Source organism: Scyliorhinus torazame, chromosome 25 (assembly GCF_047496885.1).
Source record: "Scyliorhinus torazame isolate Kashiwa2021f chromosome 25, sScyTor2.1, whole genome shotgun sequence".
NCBI classification, from domain to species: domain Eukaryota; kingdom Metazoa; phylum Chordata; class Chondrichthyes; order Carcharhiniformes; family Scyliorhinidae; genus Scyliorhinus; species Scyliorhinus torazame.
The window spans coordinates 26894789-26915433 of record NC_092731.1 but is presented as its reverse complement, the minus strand read 5'-3'; positions in this window follow the sequence as shown (position 1 = coordinate 26915433).

Here is a 20645-nt window from a genome sequence, read left to right as displayed (position 1 = left end):
TGCCCCATCCAGCTCACTTTGTGGGATAGAGGGACTGGGCTCCATCCAGCTCACTCTGTGGGATAGAGGGACTGGGCCCCATATAGCTCACTCTGTGGGATAGAGGGAGTGGGCCCCATCCAGCTCACTCTGTGGGATAGAGGGAGTGGGCCCCATCCAGCTCATTCTGTGGGATAGAGGGACTGGGCCCCATATAGCTCACTCTGTGGGATAGAGGGAGTGGGCCCCATCCAGCTCACTCTGTGGGATAGAGGGAGTGGGCCCCATCCAGCTCATGTCTGTGGGATAGAGGGAGTGTGCCCCATCCAGCTCACTCTGTGGAATAAAGGGACTGGGCCCCATCCAGCTCACTGTGGGATTGAGGGACTTGGCCCCATCCAGCTCACTGTGGGATAGAGGTAGTGGGCCCCATCCAGCTCACTCTGTGGGATAGAGGGACTGGGCCCCATATAGCTCACTCTGTGGGAAAGAGGGACTGAGCCCCATCCAGCTCACTCTGTGGGATAGAGGGACTGGGCCCCATCCAGCTCACTCTGTGGGATAGAGGGAGTCGGCCCCATCCAGCTCACTCTGTGGAATAAAGGGACTGGGCCCCATCCAGCTCACTGTGGGATTGAGGGACTTGGCCCCATCCAGCTCACTCTGTGGGATAGAGGGAGTCGGCCCCATCCAGCTCACTCTGTGGGATAGAGGGAGTGTGCCCCATCCAGCTCACTCTGTGGAATAAAGGGACTGGGCCCCATCCAGCTCACTGTGGGATTGAGGGACTTGGCCCCATCCAGCTCACTCTGTGGGATAGAGGGAGTGGGGCCCATCCAGCTCACTCTGTGGGATAGAGGGACTGGGCCCCACCCAGCTCACTCTGTGGGATAGAGGGAGTGGGCCCCATCCAGCTCACTCTGTGGGATAGAGGGAGTGTGCCCCATCCAGCTCACTCTGTGGAATAGAGGGACTGGGCCCCATCCAGCTCACTGTGGGATTGAGGGACTTGGCCCCATCCAGCTCACTGTGGGATAGAGGTAGTGGGCCCCATCCAGCTCACTCTGTGGGATAGAGGGACTGGGCCCCATATAGCTCACTCTGTGGGAAAGAGGGACTGAGCCCCATCCAGTCACTCTGTGGGATAGAGGGACTGGGCCCCATCCAGCTCACTCTGTGGGATAGAGGGAGTGGGCCCCATCCAGCTCACTCTGTGGGATGGAGGGAGTCGGCCCCATCCAGCTCACTCTGTGGGATAGAGGGTGTAGGCCCGATCCAGCTCACTCTGTGGGATAGAGGGAGTGGGCCCCATCCAGCTCACTCTGTGGGATAGAGGGAGTCAGCCCCATCCAGCTCACTCTGTGGGATAGAGGGTGTAGGCCCCATCCAGCTCACTCTGTGGAATAGAGGGACTGGGCCCCATCCAGCTCACTCTGTGGAATAGAGGGAATGGGCCCCATCCAACTCACTCTGTGGGATAGAGGGACTGGGCCCCATCCAGCTCACTCTGTGGGATAGAGGGACTGGGCCTCATCCAGCTCACTCTGTGGGATAGAGGGAGTCGGCCCCATCCAGCTCACTCTGTGGGATAGAGGGTGTAGGCCCCATCCAGCTCACTCTGTGGGATAGAGGAACTGGGCCCCGTCCAGCTCACTCTGTGGAATAGAGGGAATGGGCCCCATCCAGCTCACTCTGTGGGATAGAGGGAGTAGGCCCCGTCCAGCTCACTCTGTGGGATAGAGGGAGTGGTCGGCGTCCGATTAAACAAAAACCAAAAGCTTAAAAAATGTCAGAAATAATGAGTTTGTGGAATTTTCCTTTGCGATTAACCCAGCCCCTTAAAACACCAGCTGTACCTGCCACTGACTGCCTCCGCGTCCGCCATTAGATTTGACGTTCTCTCAACTGAATCTTGACAATTTTGATGGCAATATTCAGTGACTGGGATGCTTATGTAGAGCTGATGACACATCACAAAACTCAAACACTTAGTAGTTTAAAGAAGAGGGTATGTCTGATATTCCCTGCGCACCGAGGTGGGGAGGAGGCAGGGGAGGTGGGGGTGGGGAGAGGGGTGGGGGGTGGGCGGGGGGGGGGGTTATGGTAGCAAAGAAGCAATGTTCCAGGACTCATAATTCAGAGACCTCAGACTAATCCTCCAACGCCACCAGTTAAAATCGCACCGCGGCAGCTGTAGAAATTTTAATTTGATTAATTGCTTAATTAATTAAACTGGATTGAAATCCTCGTCTCATAATTCTCATGGAGCGACTGGATTTTATTGGATCAAAGTAAATTCTGGAATTGAAAGCGAGTCTCAGTCACGGCGACCGGGAAACCATCGATCGTCGTAAGGACGCATCTGGTTCACTAATGTCCCCTTTGGAGAAGGAAATCTGCCGTCCTTATCCGGTCCGGCCTACACATGACTCCAGACCCACAGCAATGAGGTTGACTCTTAACTGCCCTCGGAAATGGGCGAGGGCGATTCACTCCGTCGTGTGAAACCACTGCCAAAAAAGAGCAAAATCGGCATTGAACCTGGCAGTAGAAATGGCGCAGGCACAGCTTTACCAGGTGGTATGGCGACAGTGGTTAGCACTGCTGCCTCACAGCACCAGGGACCCAGGATCGATTTCGGCCTTGGGTGACCGTGCGGTGTTGGTACCTTCCCCCCCCTCGGGTTTCCTCCGGGTGCTCCGCTTTCCTCCCACAGTCAAGCTAGGGCAGCGCGGTAGCACAAGTGGCTAGCACTGCGGCTTCACAGCGCCAGGGTCCCAGGTTCGATTCCCCGCTGGGACACTGTCTGTGCGAGGTCTGCACGTTCTCCCCGTGTGTGCGTGGGTTTCCTCCGGGTGCTCCGGTTTCCTCCCACCGTCCAAAGATGTGCAGGTTAGGTGGACTGGCCATAATAAATGGCCCTTAGTGACCAAAAAAGGTTAGATGGGGTTATTGGGTTACGGGGATAGGGTGGAAGTGAGGACTTATGTGGGTTGGTGCAGACTCGATGGGCCGAATGGCCAACTTCTGCACTGTATGTTCTATGTTCTATGAAGGTCAGGTGGATTGGGCGTGCTAAATTGCCCCTCGGGCTGCAAAGGATGTGCAGGTTCGGTGGGGTTACTTGGTTAGGGCAGGGGATTGGGCCTAGGTAGGGTACTCTTTCAGAGAGTCGGTGCAGACTCGATGGGCCGAATGGCCTCCGTCTGCACTGTGGGAATTCTATGGAACGCTGAAAATATCTCCTCGCAAAAAGTTGAGGGACTTCTCAAGCAACAGCCTGACAGAGTCACCGAATCAGATTACAGCCAATTTCACTGGCATCAGCAGGTGGTCAGGGAACCAACGATGGGGGAGGAACAGACTTGATTCCCATCCTCAGCAATTTACCTGTCGCGGATGCATCTGCCCATAGCCGTGTTGGTGAGCGTGACCACGCACAGTCATGGCGAAAAAGTCCCGTCTTCACTCTGAAGATATTCTCCATCATGTTCTGTGGCACTGCCGCTGTGCTAAACAGGATGGATTCAGAACAGATCTAGCACTTCAAGACTGGACATCCACGAGGCTCCGTGGGCCATCAGCAGCGGCAGAACTGTACTCAGCCACAATCTGTAACTTTCCCGGCACGTAACTCGCCCATTCCCACCAAGTCAGGGGAACAACCCTGGTTCAGTGAAGAGGGCAGGAGGGCAGGGCAGGAGCACAACCCGGTGAAGCTACTACACAGGATGTCAAACAAAATCAGTGACAGGCAGAGCTAAACGATCCCACAACCCACCGATCAGATCTGAGCTCTGCTCAGGAGTGTCCCATTCAGTGGCGAATGGTACTGGACGATTGAACAATTATCCCCATCCTCAATAATGGAGGAGGCCAAAACATCAGTGCGGTGGATAAGGTTGAAGCAGTTGCAAACCACCCCACCCCCCACCCCCCCCCCACCCTCCAAATCATTCACCACCCCGACTTGGAAATATATCGGCCGTCCCTTCACTGTCGCTGGGTCAAAATCCTGGAGCTCCCTCCCTAACAGCCCAGCTGGTGTACCTACACCTCAGGGACCGTGCAAGAAGAAGCTCACCAATAAATGCTGGCTGAGTGATGCCCACATCCCATGAACAATAAAAGAACGAACTGACATCGTCCTTGGTTGCCATGGCAGCCATGAGTCAGTTGGGAGCATTCCTGCCTCTGAGCTGCAAGGTTGCAGGCCCCCTCAGGACTCCCTATCACAAAAGCTGGGCCGACACTGCCATTAAATTACTCGGGGAGTGCAGCGCTGTTGGAGGTGCTGTCTTCAAGCTAAATATCTCACAAAGAGCAAGGGAGCTGTCCTCGATATCTTGACCAATATTTATCCTCGAAAGAACATCACTAGAAACCAGATTGTCTGCTCATTGTGGGAGCTTGCTGTGCATAAATTGGGTGTCGTGTTACTTACATTACAGCAGCGAAGGCACTTCAAAAAGTGTTTACTTGGGAGGCACGGTAGCACAGTGGTTAGCTTCATGCTTCAGGGTCCCAGGTTCGATTCCCAGTTTGGGTCACTGTCTGTGCGGAGTCTGCACGTTCTCCCCGTGTCTGCGTGGGTTTCCTCCGGGTGCTCCGGCTTCCTCCCACAGTCCAAAAAGATGTGCAAGTTAGGTAGATTGGCCGCGCTAAATTGCCCCTTAGTGTCCAAGGTTTAGGTGGGGTTACGGGGATAGGGTGGAGGTGTGGGCTCAAGTGGGGTGCCCTTTCCAAGGGCCGGTGCAGACCCGATGGGCTGAATGGCCTCCATTCTGCACTGTAAATTCTATCTATGTCTATGGCTGTTAAGTGCTTTGGGGCAACTTGAGTTAGTGAAAGGACGAGGGTTAGGATTAGGCTGTATGAAATGAAAAATGAAAATGAAATGAAAATCGCTTATTGTGCCAACTAGGCTTCAAATGAAGTTACTGTGAAAAGCCCCTAGTCGCCACATTCCAGCACCTGCTCGGGGAGGCTGGTACGGGAATTGAACCGTGCTGCTGGCCTGCCTTGGTCTGCTTTCAAAGCCAGCGATTTAGCCCTGTGCTAAACCATCCCTTATGCAGTCAATGGCCACTGTTGGCAGAGGTTCCATTCCCCTGAATTCTCCACAAGCTGTGAAAACGTAAATGTGCACAGAGGTGGCACGTGCACAGTAAACGCTTTCTACGTGGGAACTGTTACGGTGCCAGTCCAGACCCCCAATTTATATCAGGAAACCGGACGAGAAACCCCAACAATTTTCCAGTGTGTAAACTGTGAGGGAAGGATACTTCACCCCCAGGAGTGATTCCACTGACAAATAGGGATTCTTTGTGTTAAAACAAACTTTATTATTAACACAAGATTAACTCCATTAACATCCAAGGTAAAATGGCTTTTCAATTAACAGTTAAACAATTCTTTAAAAAGAAAGAAAGCTCTTTGTGTTTACTATCCCACCTACTTCGAAAATTTCAATCAAGCAAAATCCACACACACAGCACAAATACCACTTATTAATAAAGTTAACATTCAGTGGCTTACAGATTTATTCACCAGGTCCTTGGGAGAGAAGCTTTCAGAAGCCAATCTGAGGCACACACCACCTTTCCTCAGAGCCCAGCGCAGAACTCCAAAGTTGAAACTAAAAACAACAGATATAGGGCAGGGCTGAAAACGAAACTGAAAACAGACACAGTACAGGGCTGAAAACGAAACTGAAAACAGACACAGGGCAGGGCTGAAAACGAAACTATAAACAGACACAGGGCAGGGCTGAAAACGAAACTATAAACAGACACAGGGCAGGGCTGAAAACGAAACTGAAAACAGACACAGGGCAGGGCTGAAAACGAAACTGAAAACTAAAGACAGAGCCAGTCCCATCACAGCCCGCGTAGCTGCTAACACCTTAAGCATGCATATCCTTAACCTAATTCTTTGAACAACATCACTGCAAGACACATAACACAACGTAAACATTTCCTACATTCATCACAGGACGACAAGCGAAAGGTTAAGAATTCAACATTCTAAATCGCAGATCAGTGAGATTTTGCCGCAATTCTGTGTGCAACTACATTTGGGTGGGGGAAACAAATTTGCGATAGGGGGGCACAAATGAGTTGACTGTAAATGCAATCTTTCCTTCATACGATTCACTATCTTGCTGTTCTGAGCATATCAAGTGTTGAACGGTTCATTCCTCCATTCTTACATTCCTCTTTTTTATGTTGCTTTGCCCCCTCCCTGTCAATATAGAATTCATTTCTCTGCCTCTCTCCCGCCCCCAACGTGAGAGGGTCATCAACCTCCTCCTCCTGGGGCCCAACAGGGCTGCACTCCCTCAGTAACGATGCTGAGGTATCAGTGCCCAAGCCCTGCAGCGGGACTCGGAGCCACCAGCGTCTGAAACCGAAATGTGACACCCGGACACCCCACGTCAGCGTTCGAGCCCCACAAACCTTCCGGGGGGGTCGCGCGACCATCTCGGTCTCAAAATCTGACACTCCGGAAAAGCTCAGGAGACCCGAGAGGGTGATTCAAAATGGAGGGTTATTACCAGCCAAACGAAAAGGCCACAACAGGCAGAGATCCCAACCGGGATTACCGATCATGACTATCCGAATCCGGGCCGACTTTTTAAGGGTTGGCCCTTCCGCTGGGAGGAGTGGGGGGCCAGGGGGAGGGGGGGGGCGGCGGCGGCGTGAGCCCGCACTCCACGAGCCCCAGGGGGACATCAATCGGGACGTCCCCGTGGATCGCCTGAGGGTTATTCCACCCTCGAAGAGGGGAGGGTTTTTTGGGGACTGACAGCGGAGGGGAGTTGGCGGGAGGAGCTGGTCGGTTTGATTGGCGAAAATGTAAAGAGGGCGACATTCCATAATAATATCTCTCAGGCATTGTTTTGTGAAGAACCCAAATGGTTTTTGCGGACGTCTTTATAAGAGGGATCGGTCGTAGCTGAGATGAAAGTTAAAGGACAGTTCTGGACATGGGGGGGCGGGGGGGGGTGGAGGGAATACACGTTAGCAGCTGGAAAGTTGAATTAATCCGTTCGCTAGGCCCGGGTGGCAGATACACTGTGGAATGTACCCTGGGGCCATGTGACGTGGAGTCGCCGGGGCGTACATGCACACACACACAGTCAACTGTGTAAACAAAGATCACAACCTGAGAGTTCTCAGTTCTCTCCTGAGGTTAGGCCTTGTCCCCAACAATCGAACGATTCAGGTCCCTGATTGGTAGGGGAGGCAGGCGGTTTAGCTGCTGTCTGGCTGTCATCTCAGGCTGCCGATGGGGAGAAAATTTCAACAAAATAGGGATTGATTGCACCAATTACAGCCTTTTAAAGTGTTGTGCAAAAATAGAACAATGAGGCCCTTTTAACCAGTATTTATTTCGTCCCTGCCTGAGCGAGATGGGGAGGAAGTCATAGCAGCAACAGCATGATGGCCTGATCACCAAGTGAAGAGATTGGTTTCTCCTCATTTTAATTCGACCATCCTTTATTTTCCAGGGAAGCCGCGCAGTGGTTGCTGGGGTCATAACTCTGCCGGAATGAGTGTGTATTATTGGGAGGGGGAGCTTCATCCTGGTACTTGACTGAAGGGTCAGAGTTCAACAGGCCAGGTCGCCAACAAATATGGAACAGAGTTAAAATCAGTCACCATTAGTTAGGTTGGGGTTTTATTTAAGTGCCAGATGTGGTTCCATAGTGGCTAAAAGTGCACTGGGTACCACAAAGGCTCTTGGCCGAGACAATATGGTGGCACAGTGGTTAGCACCGCTGCCCCACAGCACCAGGGACCTGGGTTCGATTCCGGCCTTGATGCACGATCAATTGCACAAAGACGAGAGTTGGATGCAATCGAGGCTTTATTACACTAGGATGTGTGGCCTCCTACAGCAGCTGGCGGATTGGCTGCTGTACGAGGAGCACACATATTTATACTCCGCCTACTGGGCGGAACCAGCAGGCAGGGAACTACTTCCGTACCTGTAGTACAGGGCCTTACCGTAAAGCACCTAAACCAACATCCTCTACATACAATATATACATCAGTGGTGACTACCACAGGCCTATTCTGTGTGGAGTTTTCACATTCTCCCGGGCAGGGAAAGAGTGAGGGTGACGGCCCCTCAGTGGTGTGGATAGGGGGTGGGGGGGGGAAAGGCCGCCTGCCGGGGTGAGGGAAAGGAGAGAGTGGGGAGGGGGGAAGACTGCCTGTCAGTGGGTGGAGAGATTGTGGGGGGCAAGAGAGGCGGACAGTTGTGGGGGGGGGGGGGGGGTGGGGGTGGGTGGGGGGGGGGTTGGAGTTGGAGAAGCTACTTGCCCAGGATGGGGAGAGGCTGCGAAGGAGCGGCTGCCCTCTGGCGGTGGTGGGATGGGGGGGGGGGGGGAAGGGGGCTGCGAATGCGGGGAGTGGTGCAGCTGTCTGTCATGGACGGACCAGGCTAAGTGGGAGTGGCTGTCTGTGGGGGGTTGTGAAAGAGGGGCTGCAGAGTGGGGGTGGGGGGGGGGGGTGGAGGAGGGGGTGGGGTGGTAGAGCGGGGCTGCCTGCCAGAGGGAGAACTTTCACAAAACACCTTCCCTACCTGCAGCTGCGATGAGCAGGTGTCGGCATTGCCGGGAACGGAAGGAAAATCTCCGTGCCTTCTCACCTCACCATTGTAGAACAGAGAAAGACACCTCCAACTCGAACAGGAGCTGCACATCATTCAGGTAACGGCCAGGAACTATTGTGTGGGTCACATCCGCCAGGGATCTGTTCAATCCGCAAACTGGATAAGGATATCTATTTTTATTAATTCACGGGATGTGCGAATCGCTGCCTTTGGAAGTGTTGTCACTTTTGCAATGAAGACAATGTAACGAGTTAAACAATCACTTAATTTAGGGGAGGTTCGGCCTCGGGAGCAGAATCAAAAACATTGGAAACAGGTGTTTCAGGAGTGAGGGGGTAGTTGTTTGCATTTGTCTTGTGCTAACAACAATTGATGCAACATCAAATCAATACGAGATCAATCGCTGAATTCAGATCGGAGATCGAAATGAGAATGCAGCTAAAAATAGTCAAGATTACTGGCTAAAATCTACCAGCTGAATGGCCTCCTTCTACACTGTCAATTCTATGATTCTATGCATATGCTATGGTTTTTGCCAGCCAGCCAATCTTCAACCCCCTACATCATCAGCTTTTAATGTTTTGCAATAACCTTTCAATCTTATCAAAAGCTTCCTAGAAATCCAAGTACAGTACATCTTCAGGCTCTCCTCTACCCACAGTATTCCTTCAAAGAGCTCCAGTAAACTATTAAACATGATTTATTTTTCACAAAACCATGTTGACTCTTCCCAATGACCTTCAACTTCTCTAATTGGGACGGCATGGCAGCTCAGTGGTTAGCACTGTTGCTTCACAGCGCCAGGGTCCCAGGTTCGATTCCCGGCTTGGGTCACTGTCTGTGCAGAGTCTGCACGTTCTCCGCGTGTCTGCGTGGGTTTCCTCCGGGTGCTCCGGTTTCCTCCCACAAGTCCCGAAAGATGTGCCTGTTAGGTGAATTGGACATTCTGAATTCTCCCTCTGTGTACCCGAACAGGCGCCGGAATGTGGCGACTAGGGGATTTTCACAGTACCTTCATTGCAGTGTTAATGTAAGCTGACTTGTGACAATAAAGATTATTATTATATTGTAAGTGCCCAGCCATAACCTCCCTAATGACCTTCCCCATGACAGACATTCAGCTATCTAACTTATGGCTTCCTGTTTTCTGCCTCCCTCCTTTTTTGAAACGAGTGGATATATTTGTTACTTTCCAGTCTGCTGAAAACTTTCTAGAATCTGATGAATTCTGCAAAATTAACACCATCTCATTAGCCGCCTCGTCTAAGACCCTAGGACTTGGAGTCTTAATAGACCTCAGCTCGCTCAATAAAGTTAAATGCCACCACCAACCTGGTGGGATTTGAACCCATGTCCCCAAAGCAGGAGCCTGGGCCTTTCCATTACTAGAACATAGAACATACAGTGCAGAAGGAGGCCATTCGGCCCATCGAGTCTGCACCGACCCACTTAAGCCCTCACTTCCACCCTATCCCCATAACCCAATAACCCCTCCTAACTTTCTTGGCCACTAAGGACAATTTAGCACGGCCAATCCACCTAACCTGCACGTCTTTGGGCTGTGGGAGGAAACCGGAGCACCCGGAGGAAACCCATGGAGACCCGGGGAGAACGTGCAGACTCCGCACAGACAGTGACCCAGTGGGGAATCGAACCTGGGACCCTGGTGCTGTGAAGCCACAGTGCTATCCACTTGTGCTACCGTGCTGCCCACTAGACTAGTGACATTACTACTATGCTACCATGACTACCCCCATTGCAAATGTTGCCATAATTTTAACCCTTGCATCTCAGAAATTAGGAGGTGTTGTGGGACAGTGGGTTAGCGACCCTGCCTCTGAGGCGGTAGCTCCGGGTTCGATTCCCACCCCAGGACTTGATGGCCAAGGAAGGTGCGTTCACAACAAGGCCAAAGAAATTGAGTGCGGCAACCTGCAAATCCTTCCGAACAAGCCAGTGGCTGGCGGTAAGAGTGGGAGAGACCCTGGTCGCCCACACTTGATGTGTAGCGGCGCCCCCTCAAGCTATAAGTCCCCGTCGACAGATTAGCGACCTGTCCAGGGAATTCCGAGTTACGGAAACAGACAAAGTCTGACTTCGGTGCGGGAAGAGAATTGGGAATGTCAGAAATTACCAGCATGCGGAACTGCGGCGGCTCAAGGTGGCAGCTCACCACCGCCTTCTGAAGGGGCAATTGGGATGGTCAATAAACGCTGACCTAGCCAGCGACGCCCATGTCCCATGAATGAATTAAAGAGGAACACAAGTTATTTTGTTCTCCATGTTTAAACACACATATATAAAGTAATGACGACGTTTAACATTTGCCTTGGAACGTAAAATAAAAAGTGGTAAAAACATTATGAATTTGAAGGAGTTTTATTGAAAGAAAAGTACAAATTTAGTTCAGTTCTTATCTTCTCCCAATGCCTTCCTTGAAAGGCGAATTATAGACTTAACGTCAGTGCATTATGTTGCAGGTTAGGACGAGCACCACAGGGGAAAGCGGTTCTACTCTTTGATTTTATCAGTTGAAAGAATGCGAGTTTGGAGTTCATGCGATGGGGCCGAGAGGAATGAGGGAGCGGGTAGGTCAAAGGCTTTGATAGAATTGCAGGTTTGGCCAGAGGGGACATTTGAGAATATGGCTCGTGTGATCAGGCAAGGCTCGGTTCTTTGAGTGCGGAGTCGGGGAGGGGGGGGGGGGGAATGGAGAAGAAAAAAATTGCCTACATTTCCATCAAGTTTAACACACCGATACCTGAATTGTCAAGGATAAACCAACAGTGATCAGGCTTTTCCATTGAAATCAATGGTATCCCAAATTCGGACACTCACAATGTAACCCTCAGGTCCTGATTAGCAAAGGTAGGTTGTCTGATATGGATTGAATAAAGAGGAAAGCCAATCAGGGAGTAATTAGAAGTATTTCCACCTCAATTCACAATCAATAGCATTAAAGAGAAAGATGTATGTGGAAGCAAAAATGCCACTTCCCACTAGGAATCAAATAGATTTTTGTGAATTTTATTTCCCCGTGTAAAGATTTTTAAAATATAAATTTAGAGTACCCAAATCATTTTTTCCAATTAAGGGGAAATTTAGCGTGGCCAATCCACCTACCTGGCAGACACGGGGGGGGAGCGATTCTCCGATATGGAGATATGGATATGGAGCCCAAGCGTTCCGCGCCGTCGTGAACGCTGTTGCGTTTCACGACGGCGCGAACCGGGTCCTGGCACGACCGATTCTGGCGCCCACAGTGGGCCAGTACGGCGCTGGAGCGGATCATGCCGCTCCAGCCTCCTTTCGCCGTGCTAAATGGGCGCCGCGCCAACCCGCGCATGCGCGGGGGACTTCTTTAGCGCGCTAGCCCCGACCAACATGGCGTCGGTGTTCAGGGGCCGGACGCGCCATAAAGTCGCCCGGGGGGGGGGGGGGGGAGAGGCCGGCCTGCCGATCGGTGGGCCCCAGATCGCGGGCCACAACCCATAGGAGGCTCCCCCCAGTGAAGGAGCCCACTCCCCCCCCCCCCCCCCACAGGCCGCCCCCCGACCGTTCGCACAGAGTTCCCGCCGGCAGCGACCCGGGGTGAACAGCGCCGGCAGGACTCTGTCATATCGGCGCGGCCGCTTGGCCCATCCGGGCCCCGCCGATTCCAGCAGCCCGCGGCCGGCACTGTGCCAAATGCGCCGGCACAAATTGGCAAATATTTCACTGCAAGAACATTGATTCTGCCTCCTGCACCCTGACTTCATCACGCGATGACACCATTCCCAATCCTGGATGATCTTTCTCCTCCCACATTCTGAAGGTTGGAGAAATCTAGAGAGGCAACATCCTGGTAGTTGGATCTTCCACCATGTTGCCCTCTACTTTTATTTTATTCACTCGCGGGATGTGGGCGTCGCCAGCTGCGCCAGCATTTATTGCCCGTCCCTAATTGCCCTTGAACTGAGTGTCTCGCTCGGGCCATTTCAGAGGGGCAGTTAAGAATCAACCCCATCGCTGTGGGTCTGGAGACCCATGTAGGCCAGACCGGGTAAGGACGGCAGATTTCCTTCCCTAAAAGGCATTAGTGAACCCGATGGGTTTTTACAACAATCGACAAAGGTTTCACGGTCATCACGAGATTTTTAATTCCAGGTTTTTATTGAATTCAATTTTCACCATCTGCAGTGGCTCCAAAGTGGAGATGGTCAATAGCTTTAGGTTCCCGGGGGTCACCATCGCCAACAGACTGTCCTGGTCCACTCACGTTGACGCAACAGTCAAGAAAGCCCAACAACGTGTCCACTTCCGACGGAAGCTGAAGAAATTTGGCATGTCTGCATCATTTCACAAACTTGGACAGGGGCTGGTTCAGCACTGGGCTAAATCGCTGGCTTTTAAAGCAGACCAAGGCAGGCCAGCAGCACGGTTCAATTCCCATACCAGCCTCCCCAAACAGGCGCCGGAATGTGGCGACTAGGGGCTTTTCACAGTAACTTCATTTGAAGCCTACTTGTGACAATAAGCGATTTTCATTTCATTTCATGTGCGATAGAGAGCTTCCTATCTGGCCGCATCAAAGCTTGGCATGGCAACTGCTCGGTCCAAGATCACAAGAAGCAGCAGAGTGTGGTGAACTCAGCCCAGCGCAATCTTGCCAACCTCCCATTGATTCTGTATACACCTCCCGCCGCCCCAGGAAGGCAGACAGCATTATCAGAGACCCCTCCCACCCAGACATTGCCCTCTTCCAGACCCTTCTGTCAGGCAGACGGTACAGAAGTCTGAAGACCGGCACATCCAGACATAGGAACAGCTTCTTCCCCACAGCTACAAGACTCCTCAACGACCCCCCCCTCGGACTGATCTGTTCCCTGTAAGAACACTATTCACGACGCCCTATGCTGCTCTTGCTCATGTATTTGCTTTGTTTGGCCCCTTGTTCCGCACTGTAACCAATCACTGTTTGTCGATGTACCATTTGCCGGTGTACTTTGTCGATTATTCTTGTGTCTACTGTGTACGTACTGTGCACGTTCCCTCGGCCGCAGAAAAATACTTTTCACTGTACTTCGGTACATGTGACAATAAATCAAAGCAAATTAAATCAGTGGTGGGATTCAAACCCGGGTCCCCAGAGCATGACTCTGGGTTTCTGGATTACTAGTCCAGTGACAATACCACTACGTCACTCCCTGCCCATTATTACAAAAGGGTAAGGCCTTTAGAAACTAATGATTTTCATTTGCAATCTAGATCTAAAATTCCCATACGGTAGCTGTGGTAAAACTGGCCTTGACACCCTTCAGGAAAGTTCCATTTTACTGCGTCCATTCAGTAAGTCCTGATAAATCTATGTTGGGTCCAAGACATGAGCGAACTTGGATGCAAAGCTCCAATGGTGAATCACCCAGGGTAGATGGGAAATATGGAATTCGAAACATAAACGAATCAGCCACGATCGTATTGAATGGTGGAGCAGGCTCGATGGGCCGAATGGCCTACTTCTGCTGCTGTTTTGTATTTTCGGAACGTCAGGCAAAGCCACTCGGAATTGAATCTGATCGGGAAGGATTAACAAGAGCACAGAGGATGTCCCAACTTCACCAGGGCCAACACTCATCCTGTGGTAAACGGGGTCTCAAAATCTCAGGCACTCGGCACTGACCCTGTCGATATTCAGTGGGAGGTTTTAAATTTGAATTGAATTTGAATAACCCTTCTTTGCGATGGGGGAAGTGAGTGAGTGCTTCCCCCACCCGTCTCCCACAATTGTCCCCTCTTCCTCACTTTGTGAGAGTTCCAAAATGGACCTGCTGAAAATCCTCTTTCCTTCGAGGTCAAGGCTTCATCCAAGGGGGTCCCAAGACTCCTCCACTAACATGCCTGGTTCCACTAGACGGAACATGCCCCCATTCCTCTCCCAAATAAGGATTCAGGGAGTCCCAGCGGGGAATTTTCTGGCCTCACTCATACCCTGTCCTGGGTTGATGTCTTGGTTGATTTGACAAGAGACTCTGTCCCTTATTAGGCCAATTGGAAACTCCGAGGGCGACAGACGGAACATGGAGTCTATCCAGGCCCGGGCCTACCTTGTGACCTTTCTGTCATACTCTGGCAGGAGTCAAAGTGGGGAACACAACAAGACAGAATCCTGAATTGACAATTTTCTTCTTGTCTGTCTTGATCAATTGACAATATCCCAAGGAGGGGCAAAAATGGGATCAACACTTGGGCAAATGTTGCTGTATCCCTTCGCTTAACTGAATTGCCTCTTAAGTTTTCACACTTTGCAGCCACACTGACAGCCCTCGTGCACCTTTTGACCCTCCACCTTAAAGAGCCAATGTCCGACAGGTGGCCCCCAAATCAAGCTTAACTGCAGCGTATAAATGAGTCAGTTCACATTATGTATGATTGAGAGAGGCTGGTTAGGCTGGGGTTGTTTTCCTTGGGGCAGAGAAGGCCGAGGGGGGTGGGACCTGATCGATGTGTATTGTTATGGGCCAGGGTTTAGAGAACCCCAAAGTGTATCATGGAGTTCACCTGACCCACAACTTTTAAGAGATTGTGGTATGGGGAGCGCACGGCCCACTCTACAGGTGTGGGACAGCAGAAATGGAAAAGTATTTTTTAAAACGAAACAATGTTTATTCTATGAACTCAAGTTAACCTTTTTAAAACATACAGTGAACATCTTAGCAACCATCAATTTAAATACAACCCCCAACGAATACAACACTAAGTAATCCTTAATAACAGCATGGTAGCATTGTGGATAGCACAATTGTTTCACAGCTCCAGGATCCCAGGTTCGATTCCGGCTTGGGTCACTGTCTGTGCGGAGTCTGCACATCCTCCCCGTGTGTGCGTGGGTTTCCTCCGGGCGCTCCGGTTTCCTCCCACAGTCCAAAGATGTGCAGGTTAGGTGGATTGGCCATGATAAATTGCCCTTAGTGTCCAAAAGTGTCCTTAGTGTTGGGTGGGGTTACTGGGTTATGGGGATAGGGTGGAGGTGTTGACCTTGGGTTGGGTGCTCTTTCCAAGAGCCGGTGCAGACTCGCTGGGCCGAATGTCCTCCTTCTGCACTGTACATTCTATGATAATCTATGAAACTTCCCAAACAACATCCAGAAGACAAAAGAAACACCTTTCAACAGAAGCACATCAGGTTAAAGTCACTACTGAAAACATTTAGAGTTCTGAATTCACCAAATGATCAAGAGATAGTCTTTTGATGGCAGAGAGAACAGCAGTACACCCGCTTGGTCTGGCTTCAGCTCCAACACTGAAAACAAAACTAAAACACACCCTGCGGCAAACAGGCTAAAACAAAAGTAAAAAGCTGACAGACAGCCCAGCTCCGCCCACACTCTGACATCACTGATAAACACCCATTTCTTAAAGGTACATTTCTTAAACACCCATTTCTTAAAGGTGCTCTCACATGACAGTATATAATTATGAAGGACACGGATAGGGTGGATCGGAAGAGACTTTTCCCCTTGGTAGAGGCTCAATAACCAGGGGGCATTGATTTAAGGTTAGGGGCAGGAGATTTAGAGGGGATTTGAAGAGAAACATTTTTGCCCAGAGGGTGGGGGTACCTGGAACTCGCTGCCTGAAAGGGGCAGGCACCCGCAACATTTCAGAAGCATTTGGACGAGCACTAGAAATGCCGTAGCGTCCAAGACTCCGGACCGAGTGCTGGAAAATGGGGTTAGAATAGACAGGTGCTTGATGGCCGACAGAGACACGATGGGCTGAAGGGCCGCATCTGTGCTGTATGATTCCATGACCAATGGAGACGCCAATCCCATCACCAGTTCGCTCATCTCTCTGTTAGTTGGTAAAGCAATGTCGCACAGGCTGCTTGCCTCTTTGAGGGGGGGTAGAGCTGACTGGTGGTGATTCCACCTGAGGGTGAGGGGTAAGGTGGGGGCCGCCATGAACAACCTCAGCCGGCACGGGAATTGAACCTGTGGTGTAGCCTCTGTCTTCATCACGAACCGGCTGTGCAGCCAACTGAGCTAATTCAGCCGCCTCCTGGGAGTGGCGTCATGTTAACTTCCTTCACAGATGTCAAATCCAGTCACATAATATCTTTCCTCGTTCGCTGGGGGATACAGATGACGTCACCATTCGAGTGGGGGTCCCAGCTCCGTTGCTTCATTTTCCGATCGGTTTCCAAAACTGATGCCCTCTGGGAGAGGGTGGGATTGCAAAATCCGATTGTCCCAAATCCATTCCCACCCCCTCCCATTCCCCCTCCCTCCCTCCCTCCCCACCCCCTTGACCAAAATGCAGATACTGTGGAGAAAATGTCTGTTAAAGGGTAGCGAGAACTCTCAAGGAATCTAACATTGGCCAGGGGACTAAAACCACTCTTTGTTGTACCAAATGATTTCATATCAAACCACAGCTGTAAGTATGTGTGGGCCGAGGTTCCAGTCAAGGAGGTGATGGTTTGAGGCTGAAATTTTTGCTTTCGGTAAGTTGGGAATCTGAGGCTTCTGGGTCTCAAATCACCCCCCCCCCCCTCCCCCGCCCCCCCCCCCCCCCACCCCCCCACCCCCACCCCCCGCCAACCTCATGGTGGGATCATGACCAATGCGTCGCCCGAGTTAGCCTGGAGACAGGTTCTGCCCAATGAAGGGCAGTCGGAGGGCCAATCAGAGACTTTTCGGCTTGGGAGGGTCCAGTACGAGGTACTAAATGAGAGCAGATTTGAACAGGAAGGTGCCCCCCCCCCCCCACCCCACCCCCCTCAGAAACCTGTCCAAACATCTAACTACAACGGACTAAAAGCAACCAAACAGCACTGTTGTGGCAGAGGGGAAGCCTGCTGATATAATGACCTTTATTTTTATAATCTTTATTATTGTCACAAGCAGGCTTACATTGACACTGCAATGAAGTTACTGTGAAAAGCCCCTAGTCGCCACACTCCGGCGCCTGTTCGGGTACACAGAGGGAGAATTCAGAATGTCAATTCACCTAACAAGCACGTCTTTCGGGACTTGTGGGAGGAAACCCACGCAGACACGGGGAGGACGTGCAGACTCCGCACAGACAGTGACCCAAGCCGGAATCGAACCCGGGACCCTGTCGCTGTGAAGCAACAGTGCTAACCATTGTGCTACTGTGCCGCTGCGATAGAGTGGCCTCTTGCTGAAACTCCACCCAGGCAGGAAGGACCTCTCGACCTGACTGGCGCACTGACCATACACCCCAAACAGCAACCCCCTCCCCAACCACAATTTTTTGGACAGACTGCTGGGTTTTCGATTCCACGCCGTTGAATTTCCCCATTATCCATCCCCCGCCCATCACATTGAGAAACCTGAGGCCAAATCTCACTTAGTCTGCCCTAAAAGCCTTTAACAAAGCTTTCAAAGGAGCCTAACCCGCTGCCTGCCTCCCTGACAACCCTGCCAACACCAAGCCCACCCCATCCAAAATGGGCAATGCTGGCAACGAGGTTGGGGACGCGGATTACGCCGAGCGACTCAATCATAACGGCAAACATTGGTGAAAGAAGGCAAACGATTGTCATCACAAAATGATTGAAAGCGAATTGGGCAGTTTCAAAATGCTTCAGCAGTATTTTTGGGCCCGGTCTGTGCCCGATCCTTACCTCAACGGTCTAATATTGTTGCCGTTGGTATATTTCCCGTCCTTGCTTCATTGCTTGTGTTAAGAGCTCAGGAAATATGTGTGTCTCATCTCCGATGACCCAGGGGAAAAAGTGGTCTCCGTGTGTGACCCAAATGGGTAATCCACCCCCTCCCTGGTGAATTGGTGTGGGCTGAGAAGAGAGGAGGTGAAGCTACCTGTTTGAACATAGAACATAGAACATTACAGCGCAGTATAGGCCCTTCGGCCCTCGATGTTGCGCCGACCTGTGAAACCACTCTAAAGCCCATCTACACTATTCCCTTATCGTCCATATATCTATCCAATGACCATTTGAATTGGGTACCTCTGCCCGTTTTGCTGCTGTTATTTCTTGACTCTCTTTCCAACATTCCCCTGGCCACCTTCCTGACTCCCACCACTCCGTCAGCCTGAGCTCTATCAAAATATCGCCATTCACCCCTCCCCAAACCCCCCCATGCCCATTCTTCTGGTCAGCGGGTCTCCTCCAGGTGAGCCGGTTTCCTCCCGCAGTCCAAAGTCATGCAGATTAAGTGGGGTTTCGGGGATAAGGGGGGGGGGGGGTGGGGGGGAGTGGGCCTGGGTAGGGTGCTCTTTCAGAGGGTTGGTGGGGACTTGATGGGCCGAATGGCCTCCTTCTGCACGGCAGGGACTCCGTGAAGGCACTGCTCGATTGAATCTTTTTGTTTTGAATCCCTTCACGGTCTCGACCCCCTCCCCATCACTGTAACCTCCTCTAGCCCGGCAAACCCCACCCCGGATATCTGCGCTCCCCCCCACTTCTGGCCTCTCAGATTTTTTCCTAGTGCGTGCAGTGATCACCCACGCCAGGCTTATGACTCTACGGTGTCTAAATTGAGCTCTTTGAGCCCTCGCTGAATCTTGTCAGGGGGCAGTCTTCAATAATATACATAGATTACATAGAATTTACAGTGCAGAAGGAGGCCATTCGGCCCATCGAGTCTGCACCGGCTCTTGGAAAGAGCACCCTACCCAAGTCCACACACCTCACCCTGTCCCCATAACCCAGTAGCCCCACCCAGCACTAAGGGCAATTTTGGACACCAAGGGCAATTTAGCATGGCCAATCCACCTAACCTGCACATCTTTGGACTGTGGGAGGAAACCGGAGCACCCGGAGGAAACCCACGCAGACACGTGGTGAGAACGTGCAGACTCCGCACAGACAGCGACCCAGCGGGGAATCGAACCCGGGACCCTGGAGCTGTGAAGCAATTGTGCTAACCACCATGCTACCCAATATGGGTCATTGATTGGTGGGTGGGCACCATGGTTGCAGCTCGGGCTCTCTGCGGGGCCCCACTCGTGCCAATTGCCTGACAAGGCCTTGGCAAGTGCAGGAATGGGCACTTACGCCTATCCATTTTAACCACTCTCTGTGTGAGGCTGTGCCCCCAGTTGTCCAGGCCTTATGCTTCAGAATTCCCTCTGTAAATCACCTTTCCATCCCCCTTTTAGACATTCAACCTTAACGACCATTCTTGCAAAGCGGAGTCATTAAGAGAGAAATAGAAGTTGTTGTTGCTCGAGATAGTTGACAGTGACAGCCAGCCTGAGAGAACCGAACTGTCTGAGCGGAGGGGGGGCGAGCCACTGTCCGCATGGGTCAGGGTCAGACCTTTCGCGCAGACTTTCCTTTCCCCCCCCCCCCCCCCCAAATCGCCTCCCCTCCTGAAATTATGCCAAATCGCTCAACCCACAATGGCAAACATTAGCGATGAACTCATAAGGTCCTCATCAAATAAATAATCAAAAGCAAACGGGGAAATTCCTGAAAGCTTCAACAAAGCTGGCCTAGCAGAACAGGCACAAGCAATTAAGCCCAAAATCCAGTCTTATGTTACCTGAGCGTTTCGACGCGTGCATGTACATGAATGTAATCTGTCGCAGTGTATCCGTTTTTGGTTCAGGTGGGCGCAGGGACATGGGTGAAATTCGCAGACAAGTACGAAATTCTTTGGCCCACCCGATCGGCCATTTTGAAAAACGATAGCTCAGAAATTTCACTCGAGGTTCATTATTATCTGTTGGCCTACGCTGCCCAGTGTAATGTGTTGGCCTCTTATACGCACTCATCCAGACATCCTTATTGACTGAAGCTTCAGTCAGTGTGCCCTTAAAAAAGTAACAGGATACATTCGTATTTTGCCCAGATGTGTGTCTGAGTTGTGCTGAAATTGCTGCCGTGTAACTTTAGAAGCAGGAAAATTGTCGCAAAGAGTTCCCCATCTTGTGATGTTAGCTATGCTCAAGGTTTGCTTTGGGATAATCCTCCTTATTCCCACCCCTCCCTTCCTCTCTCTCTCCCCCCTCTCTCTCTGGTTAAGCTGATCCTATTTTCACAATACTGCCTTGGAACGCATTCCAGCCCTGGC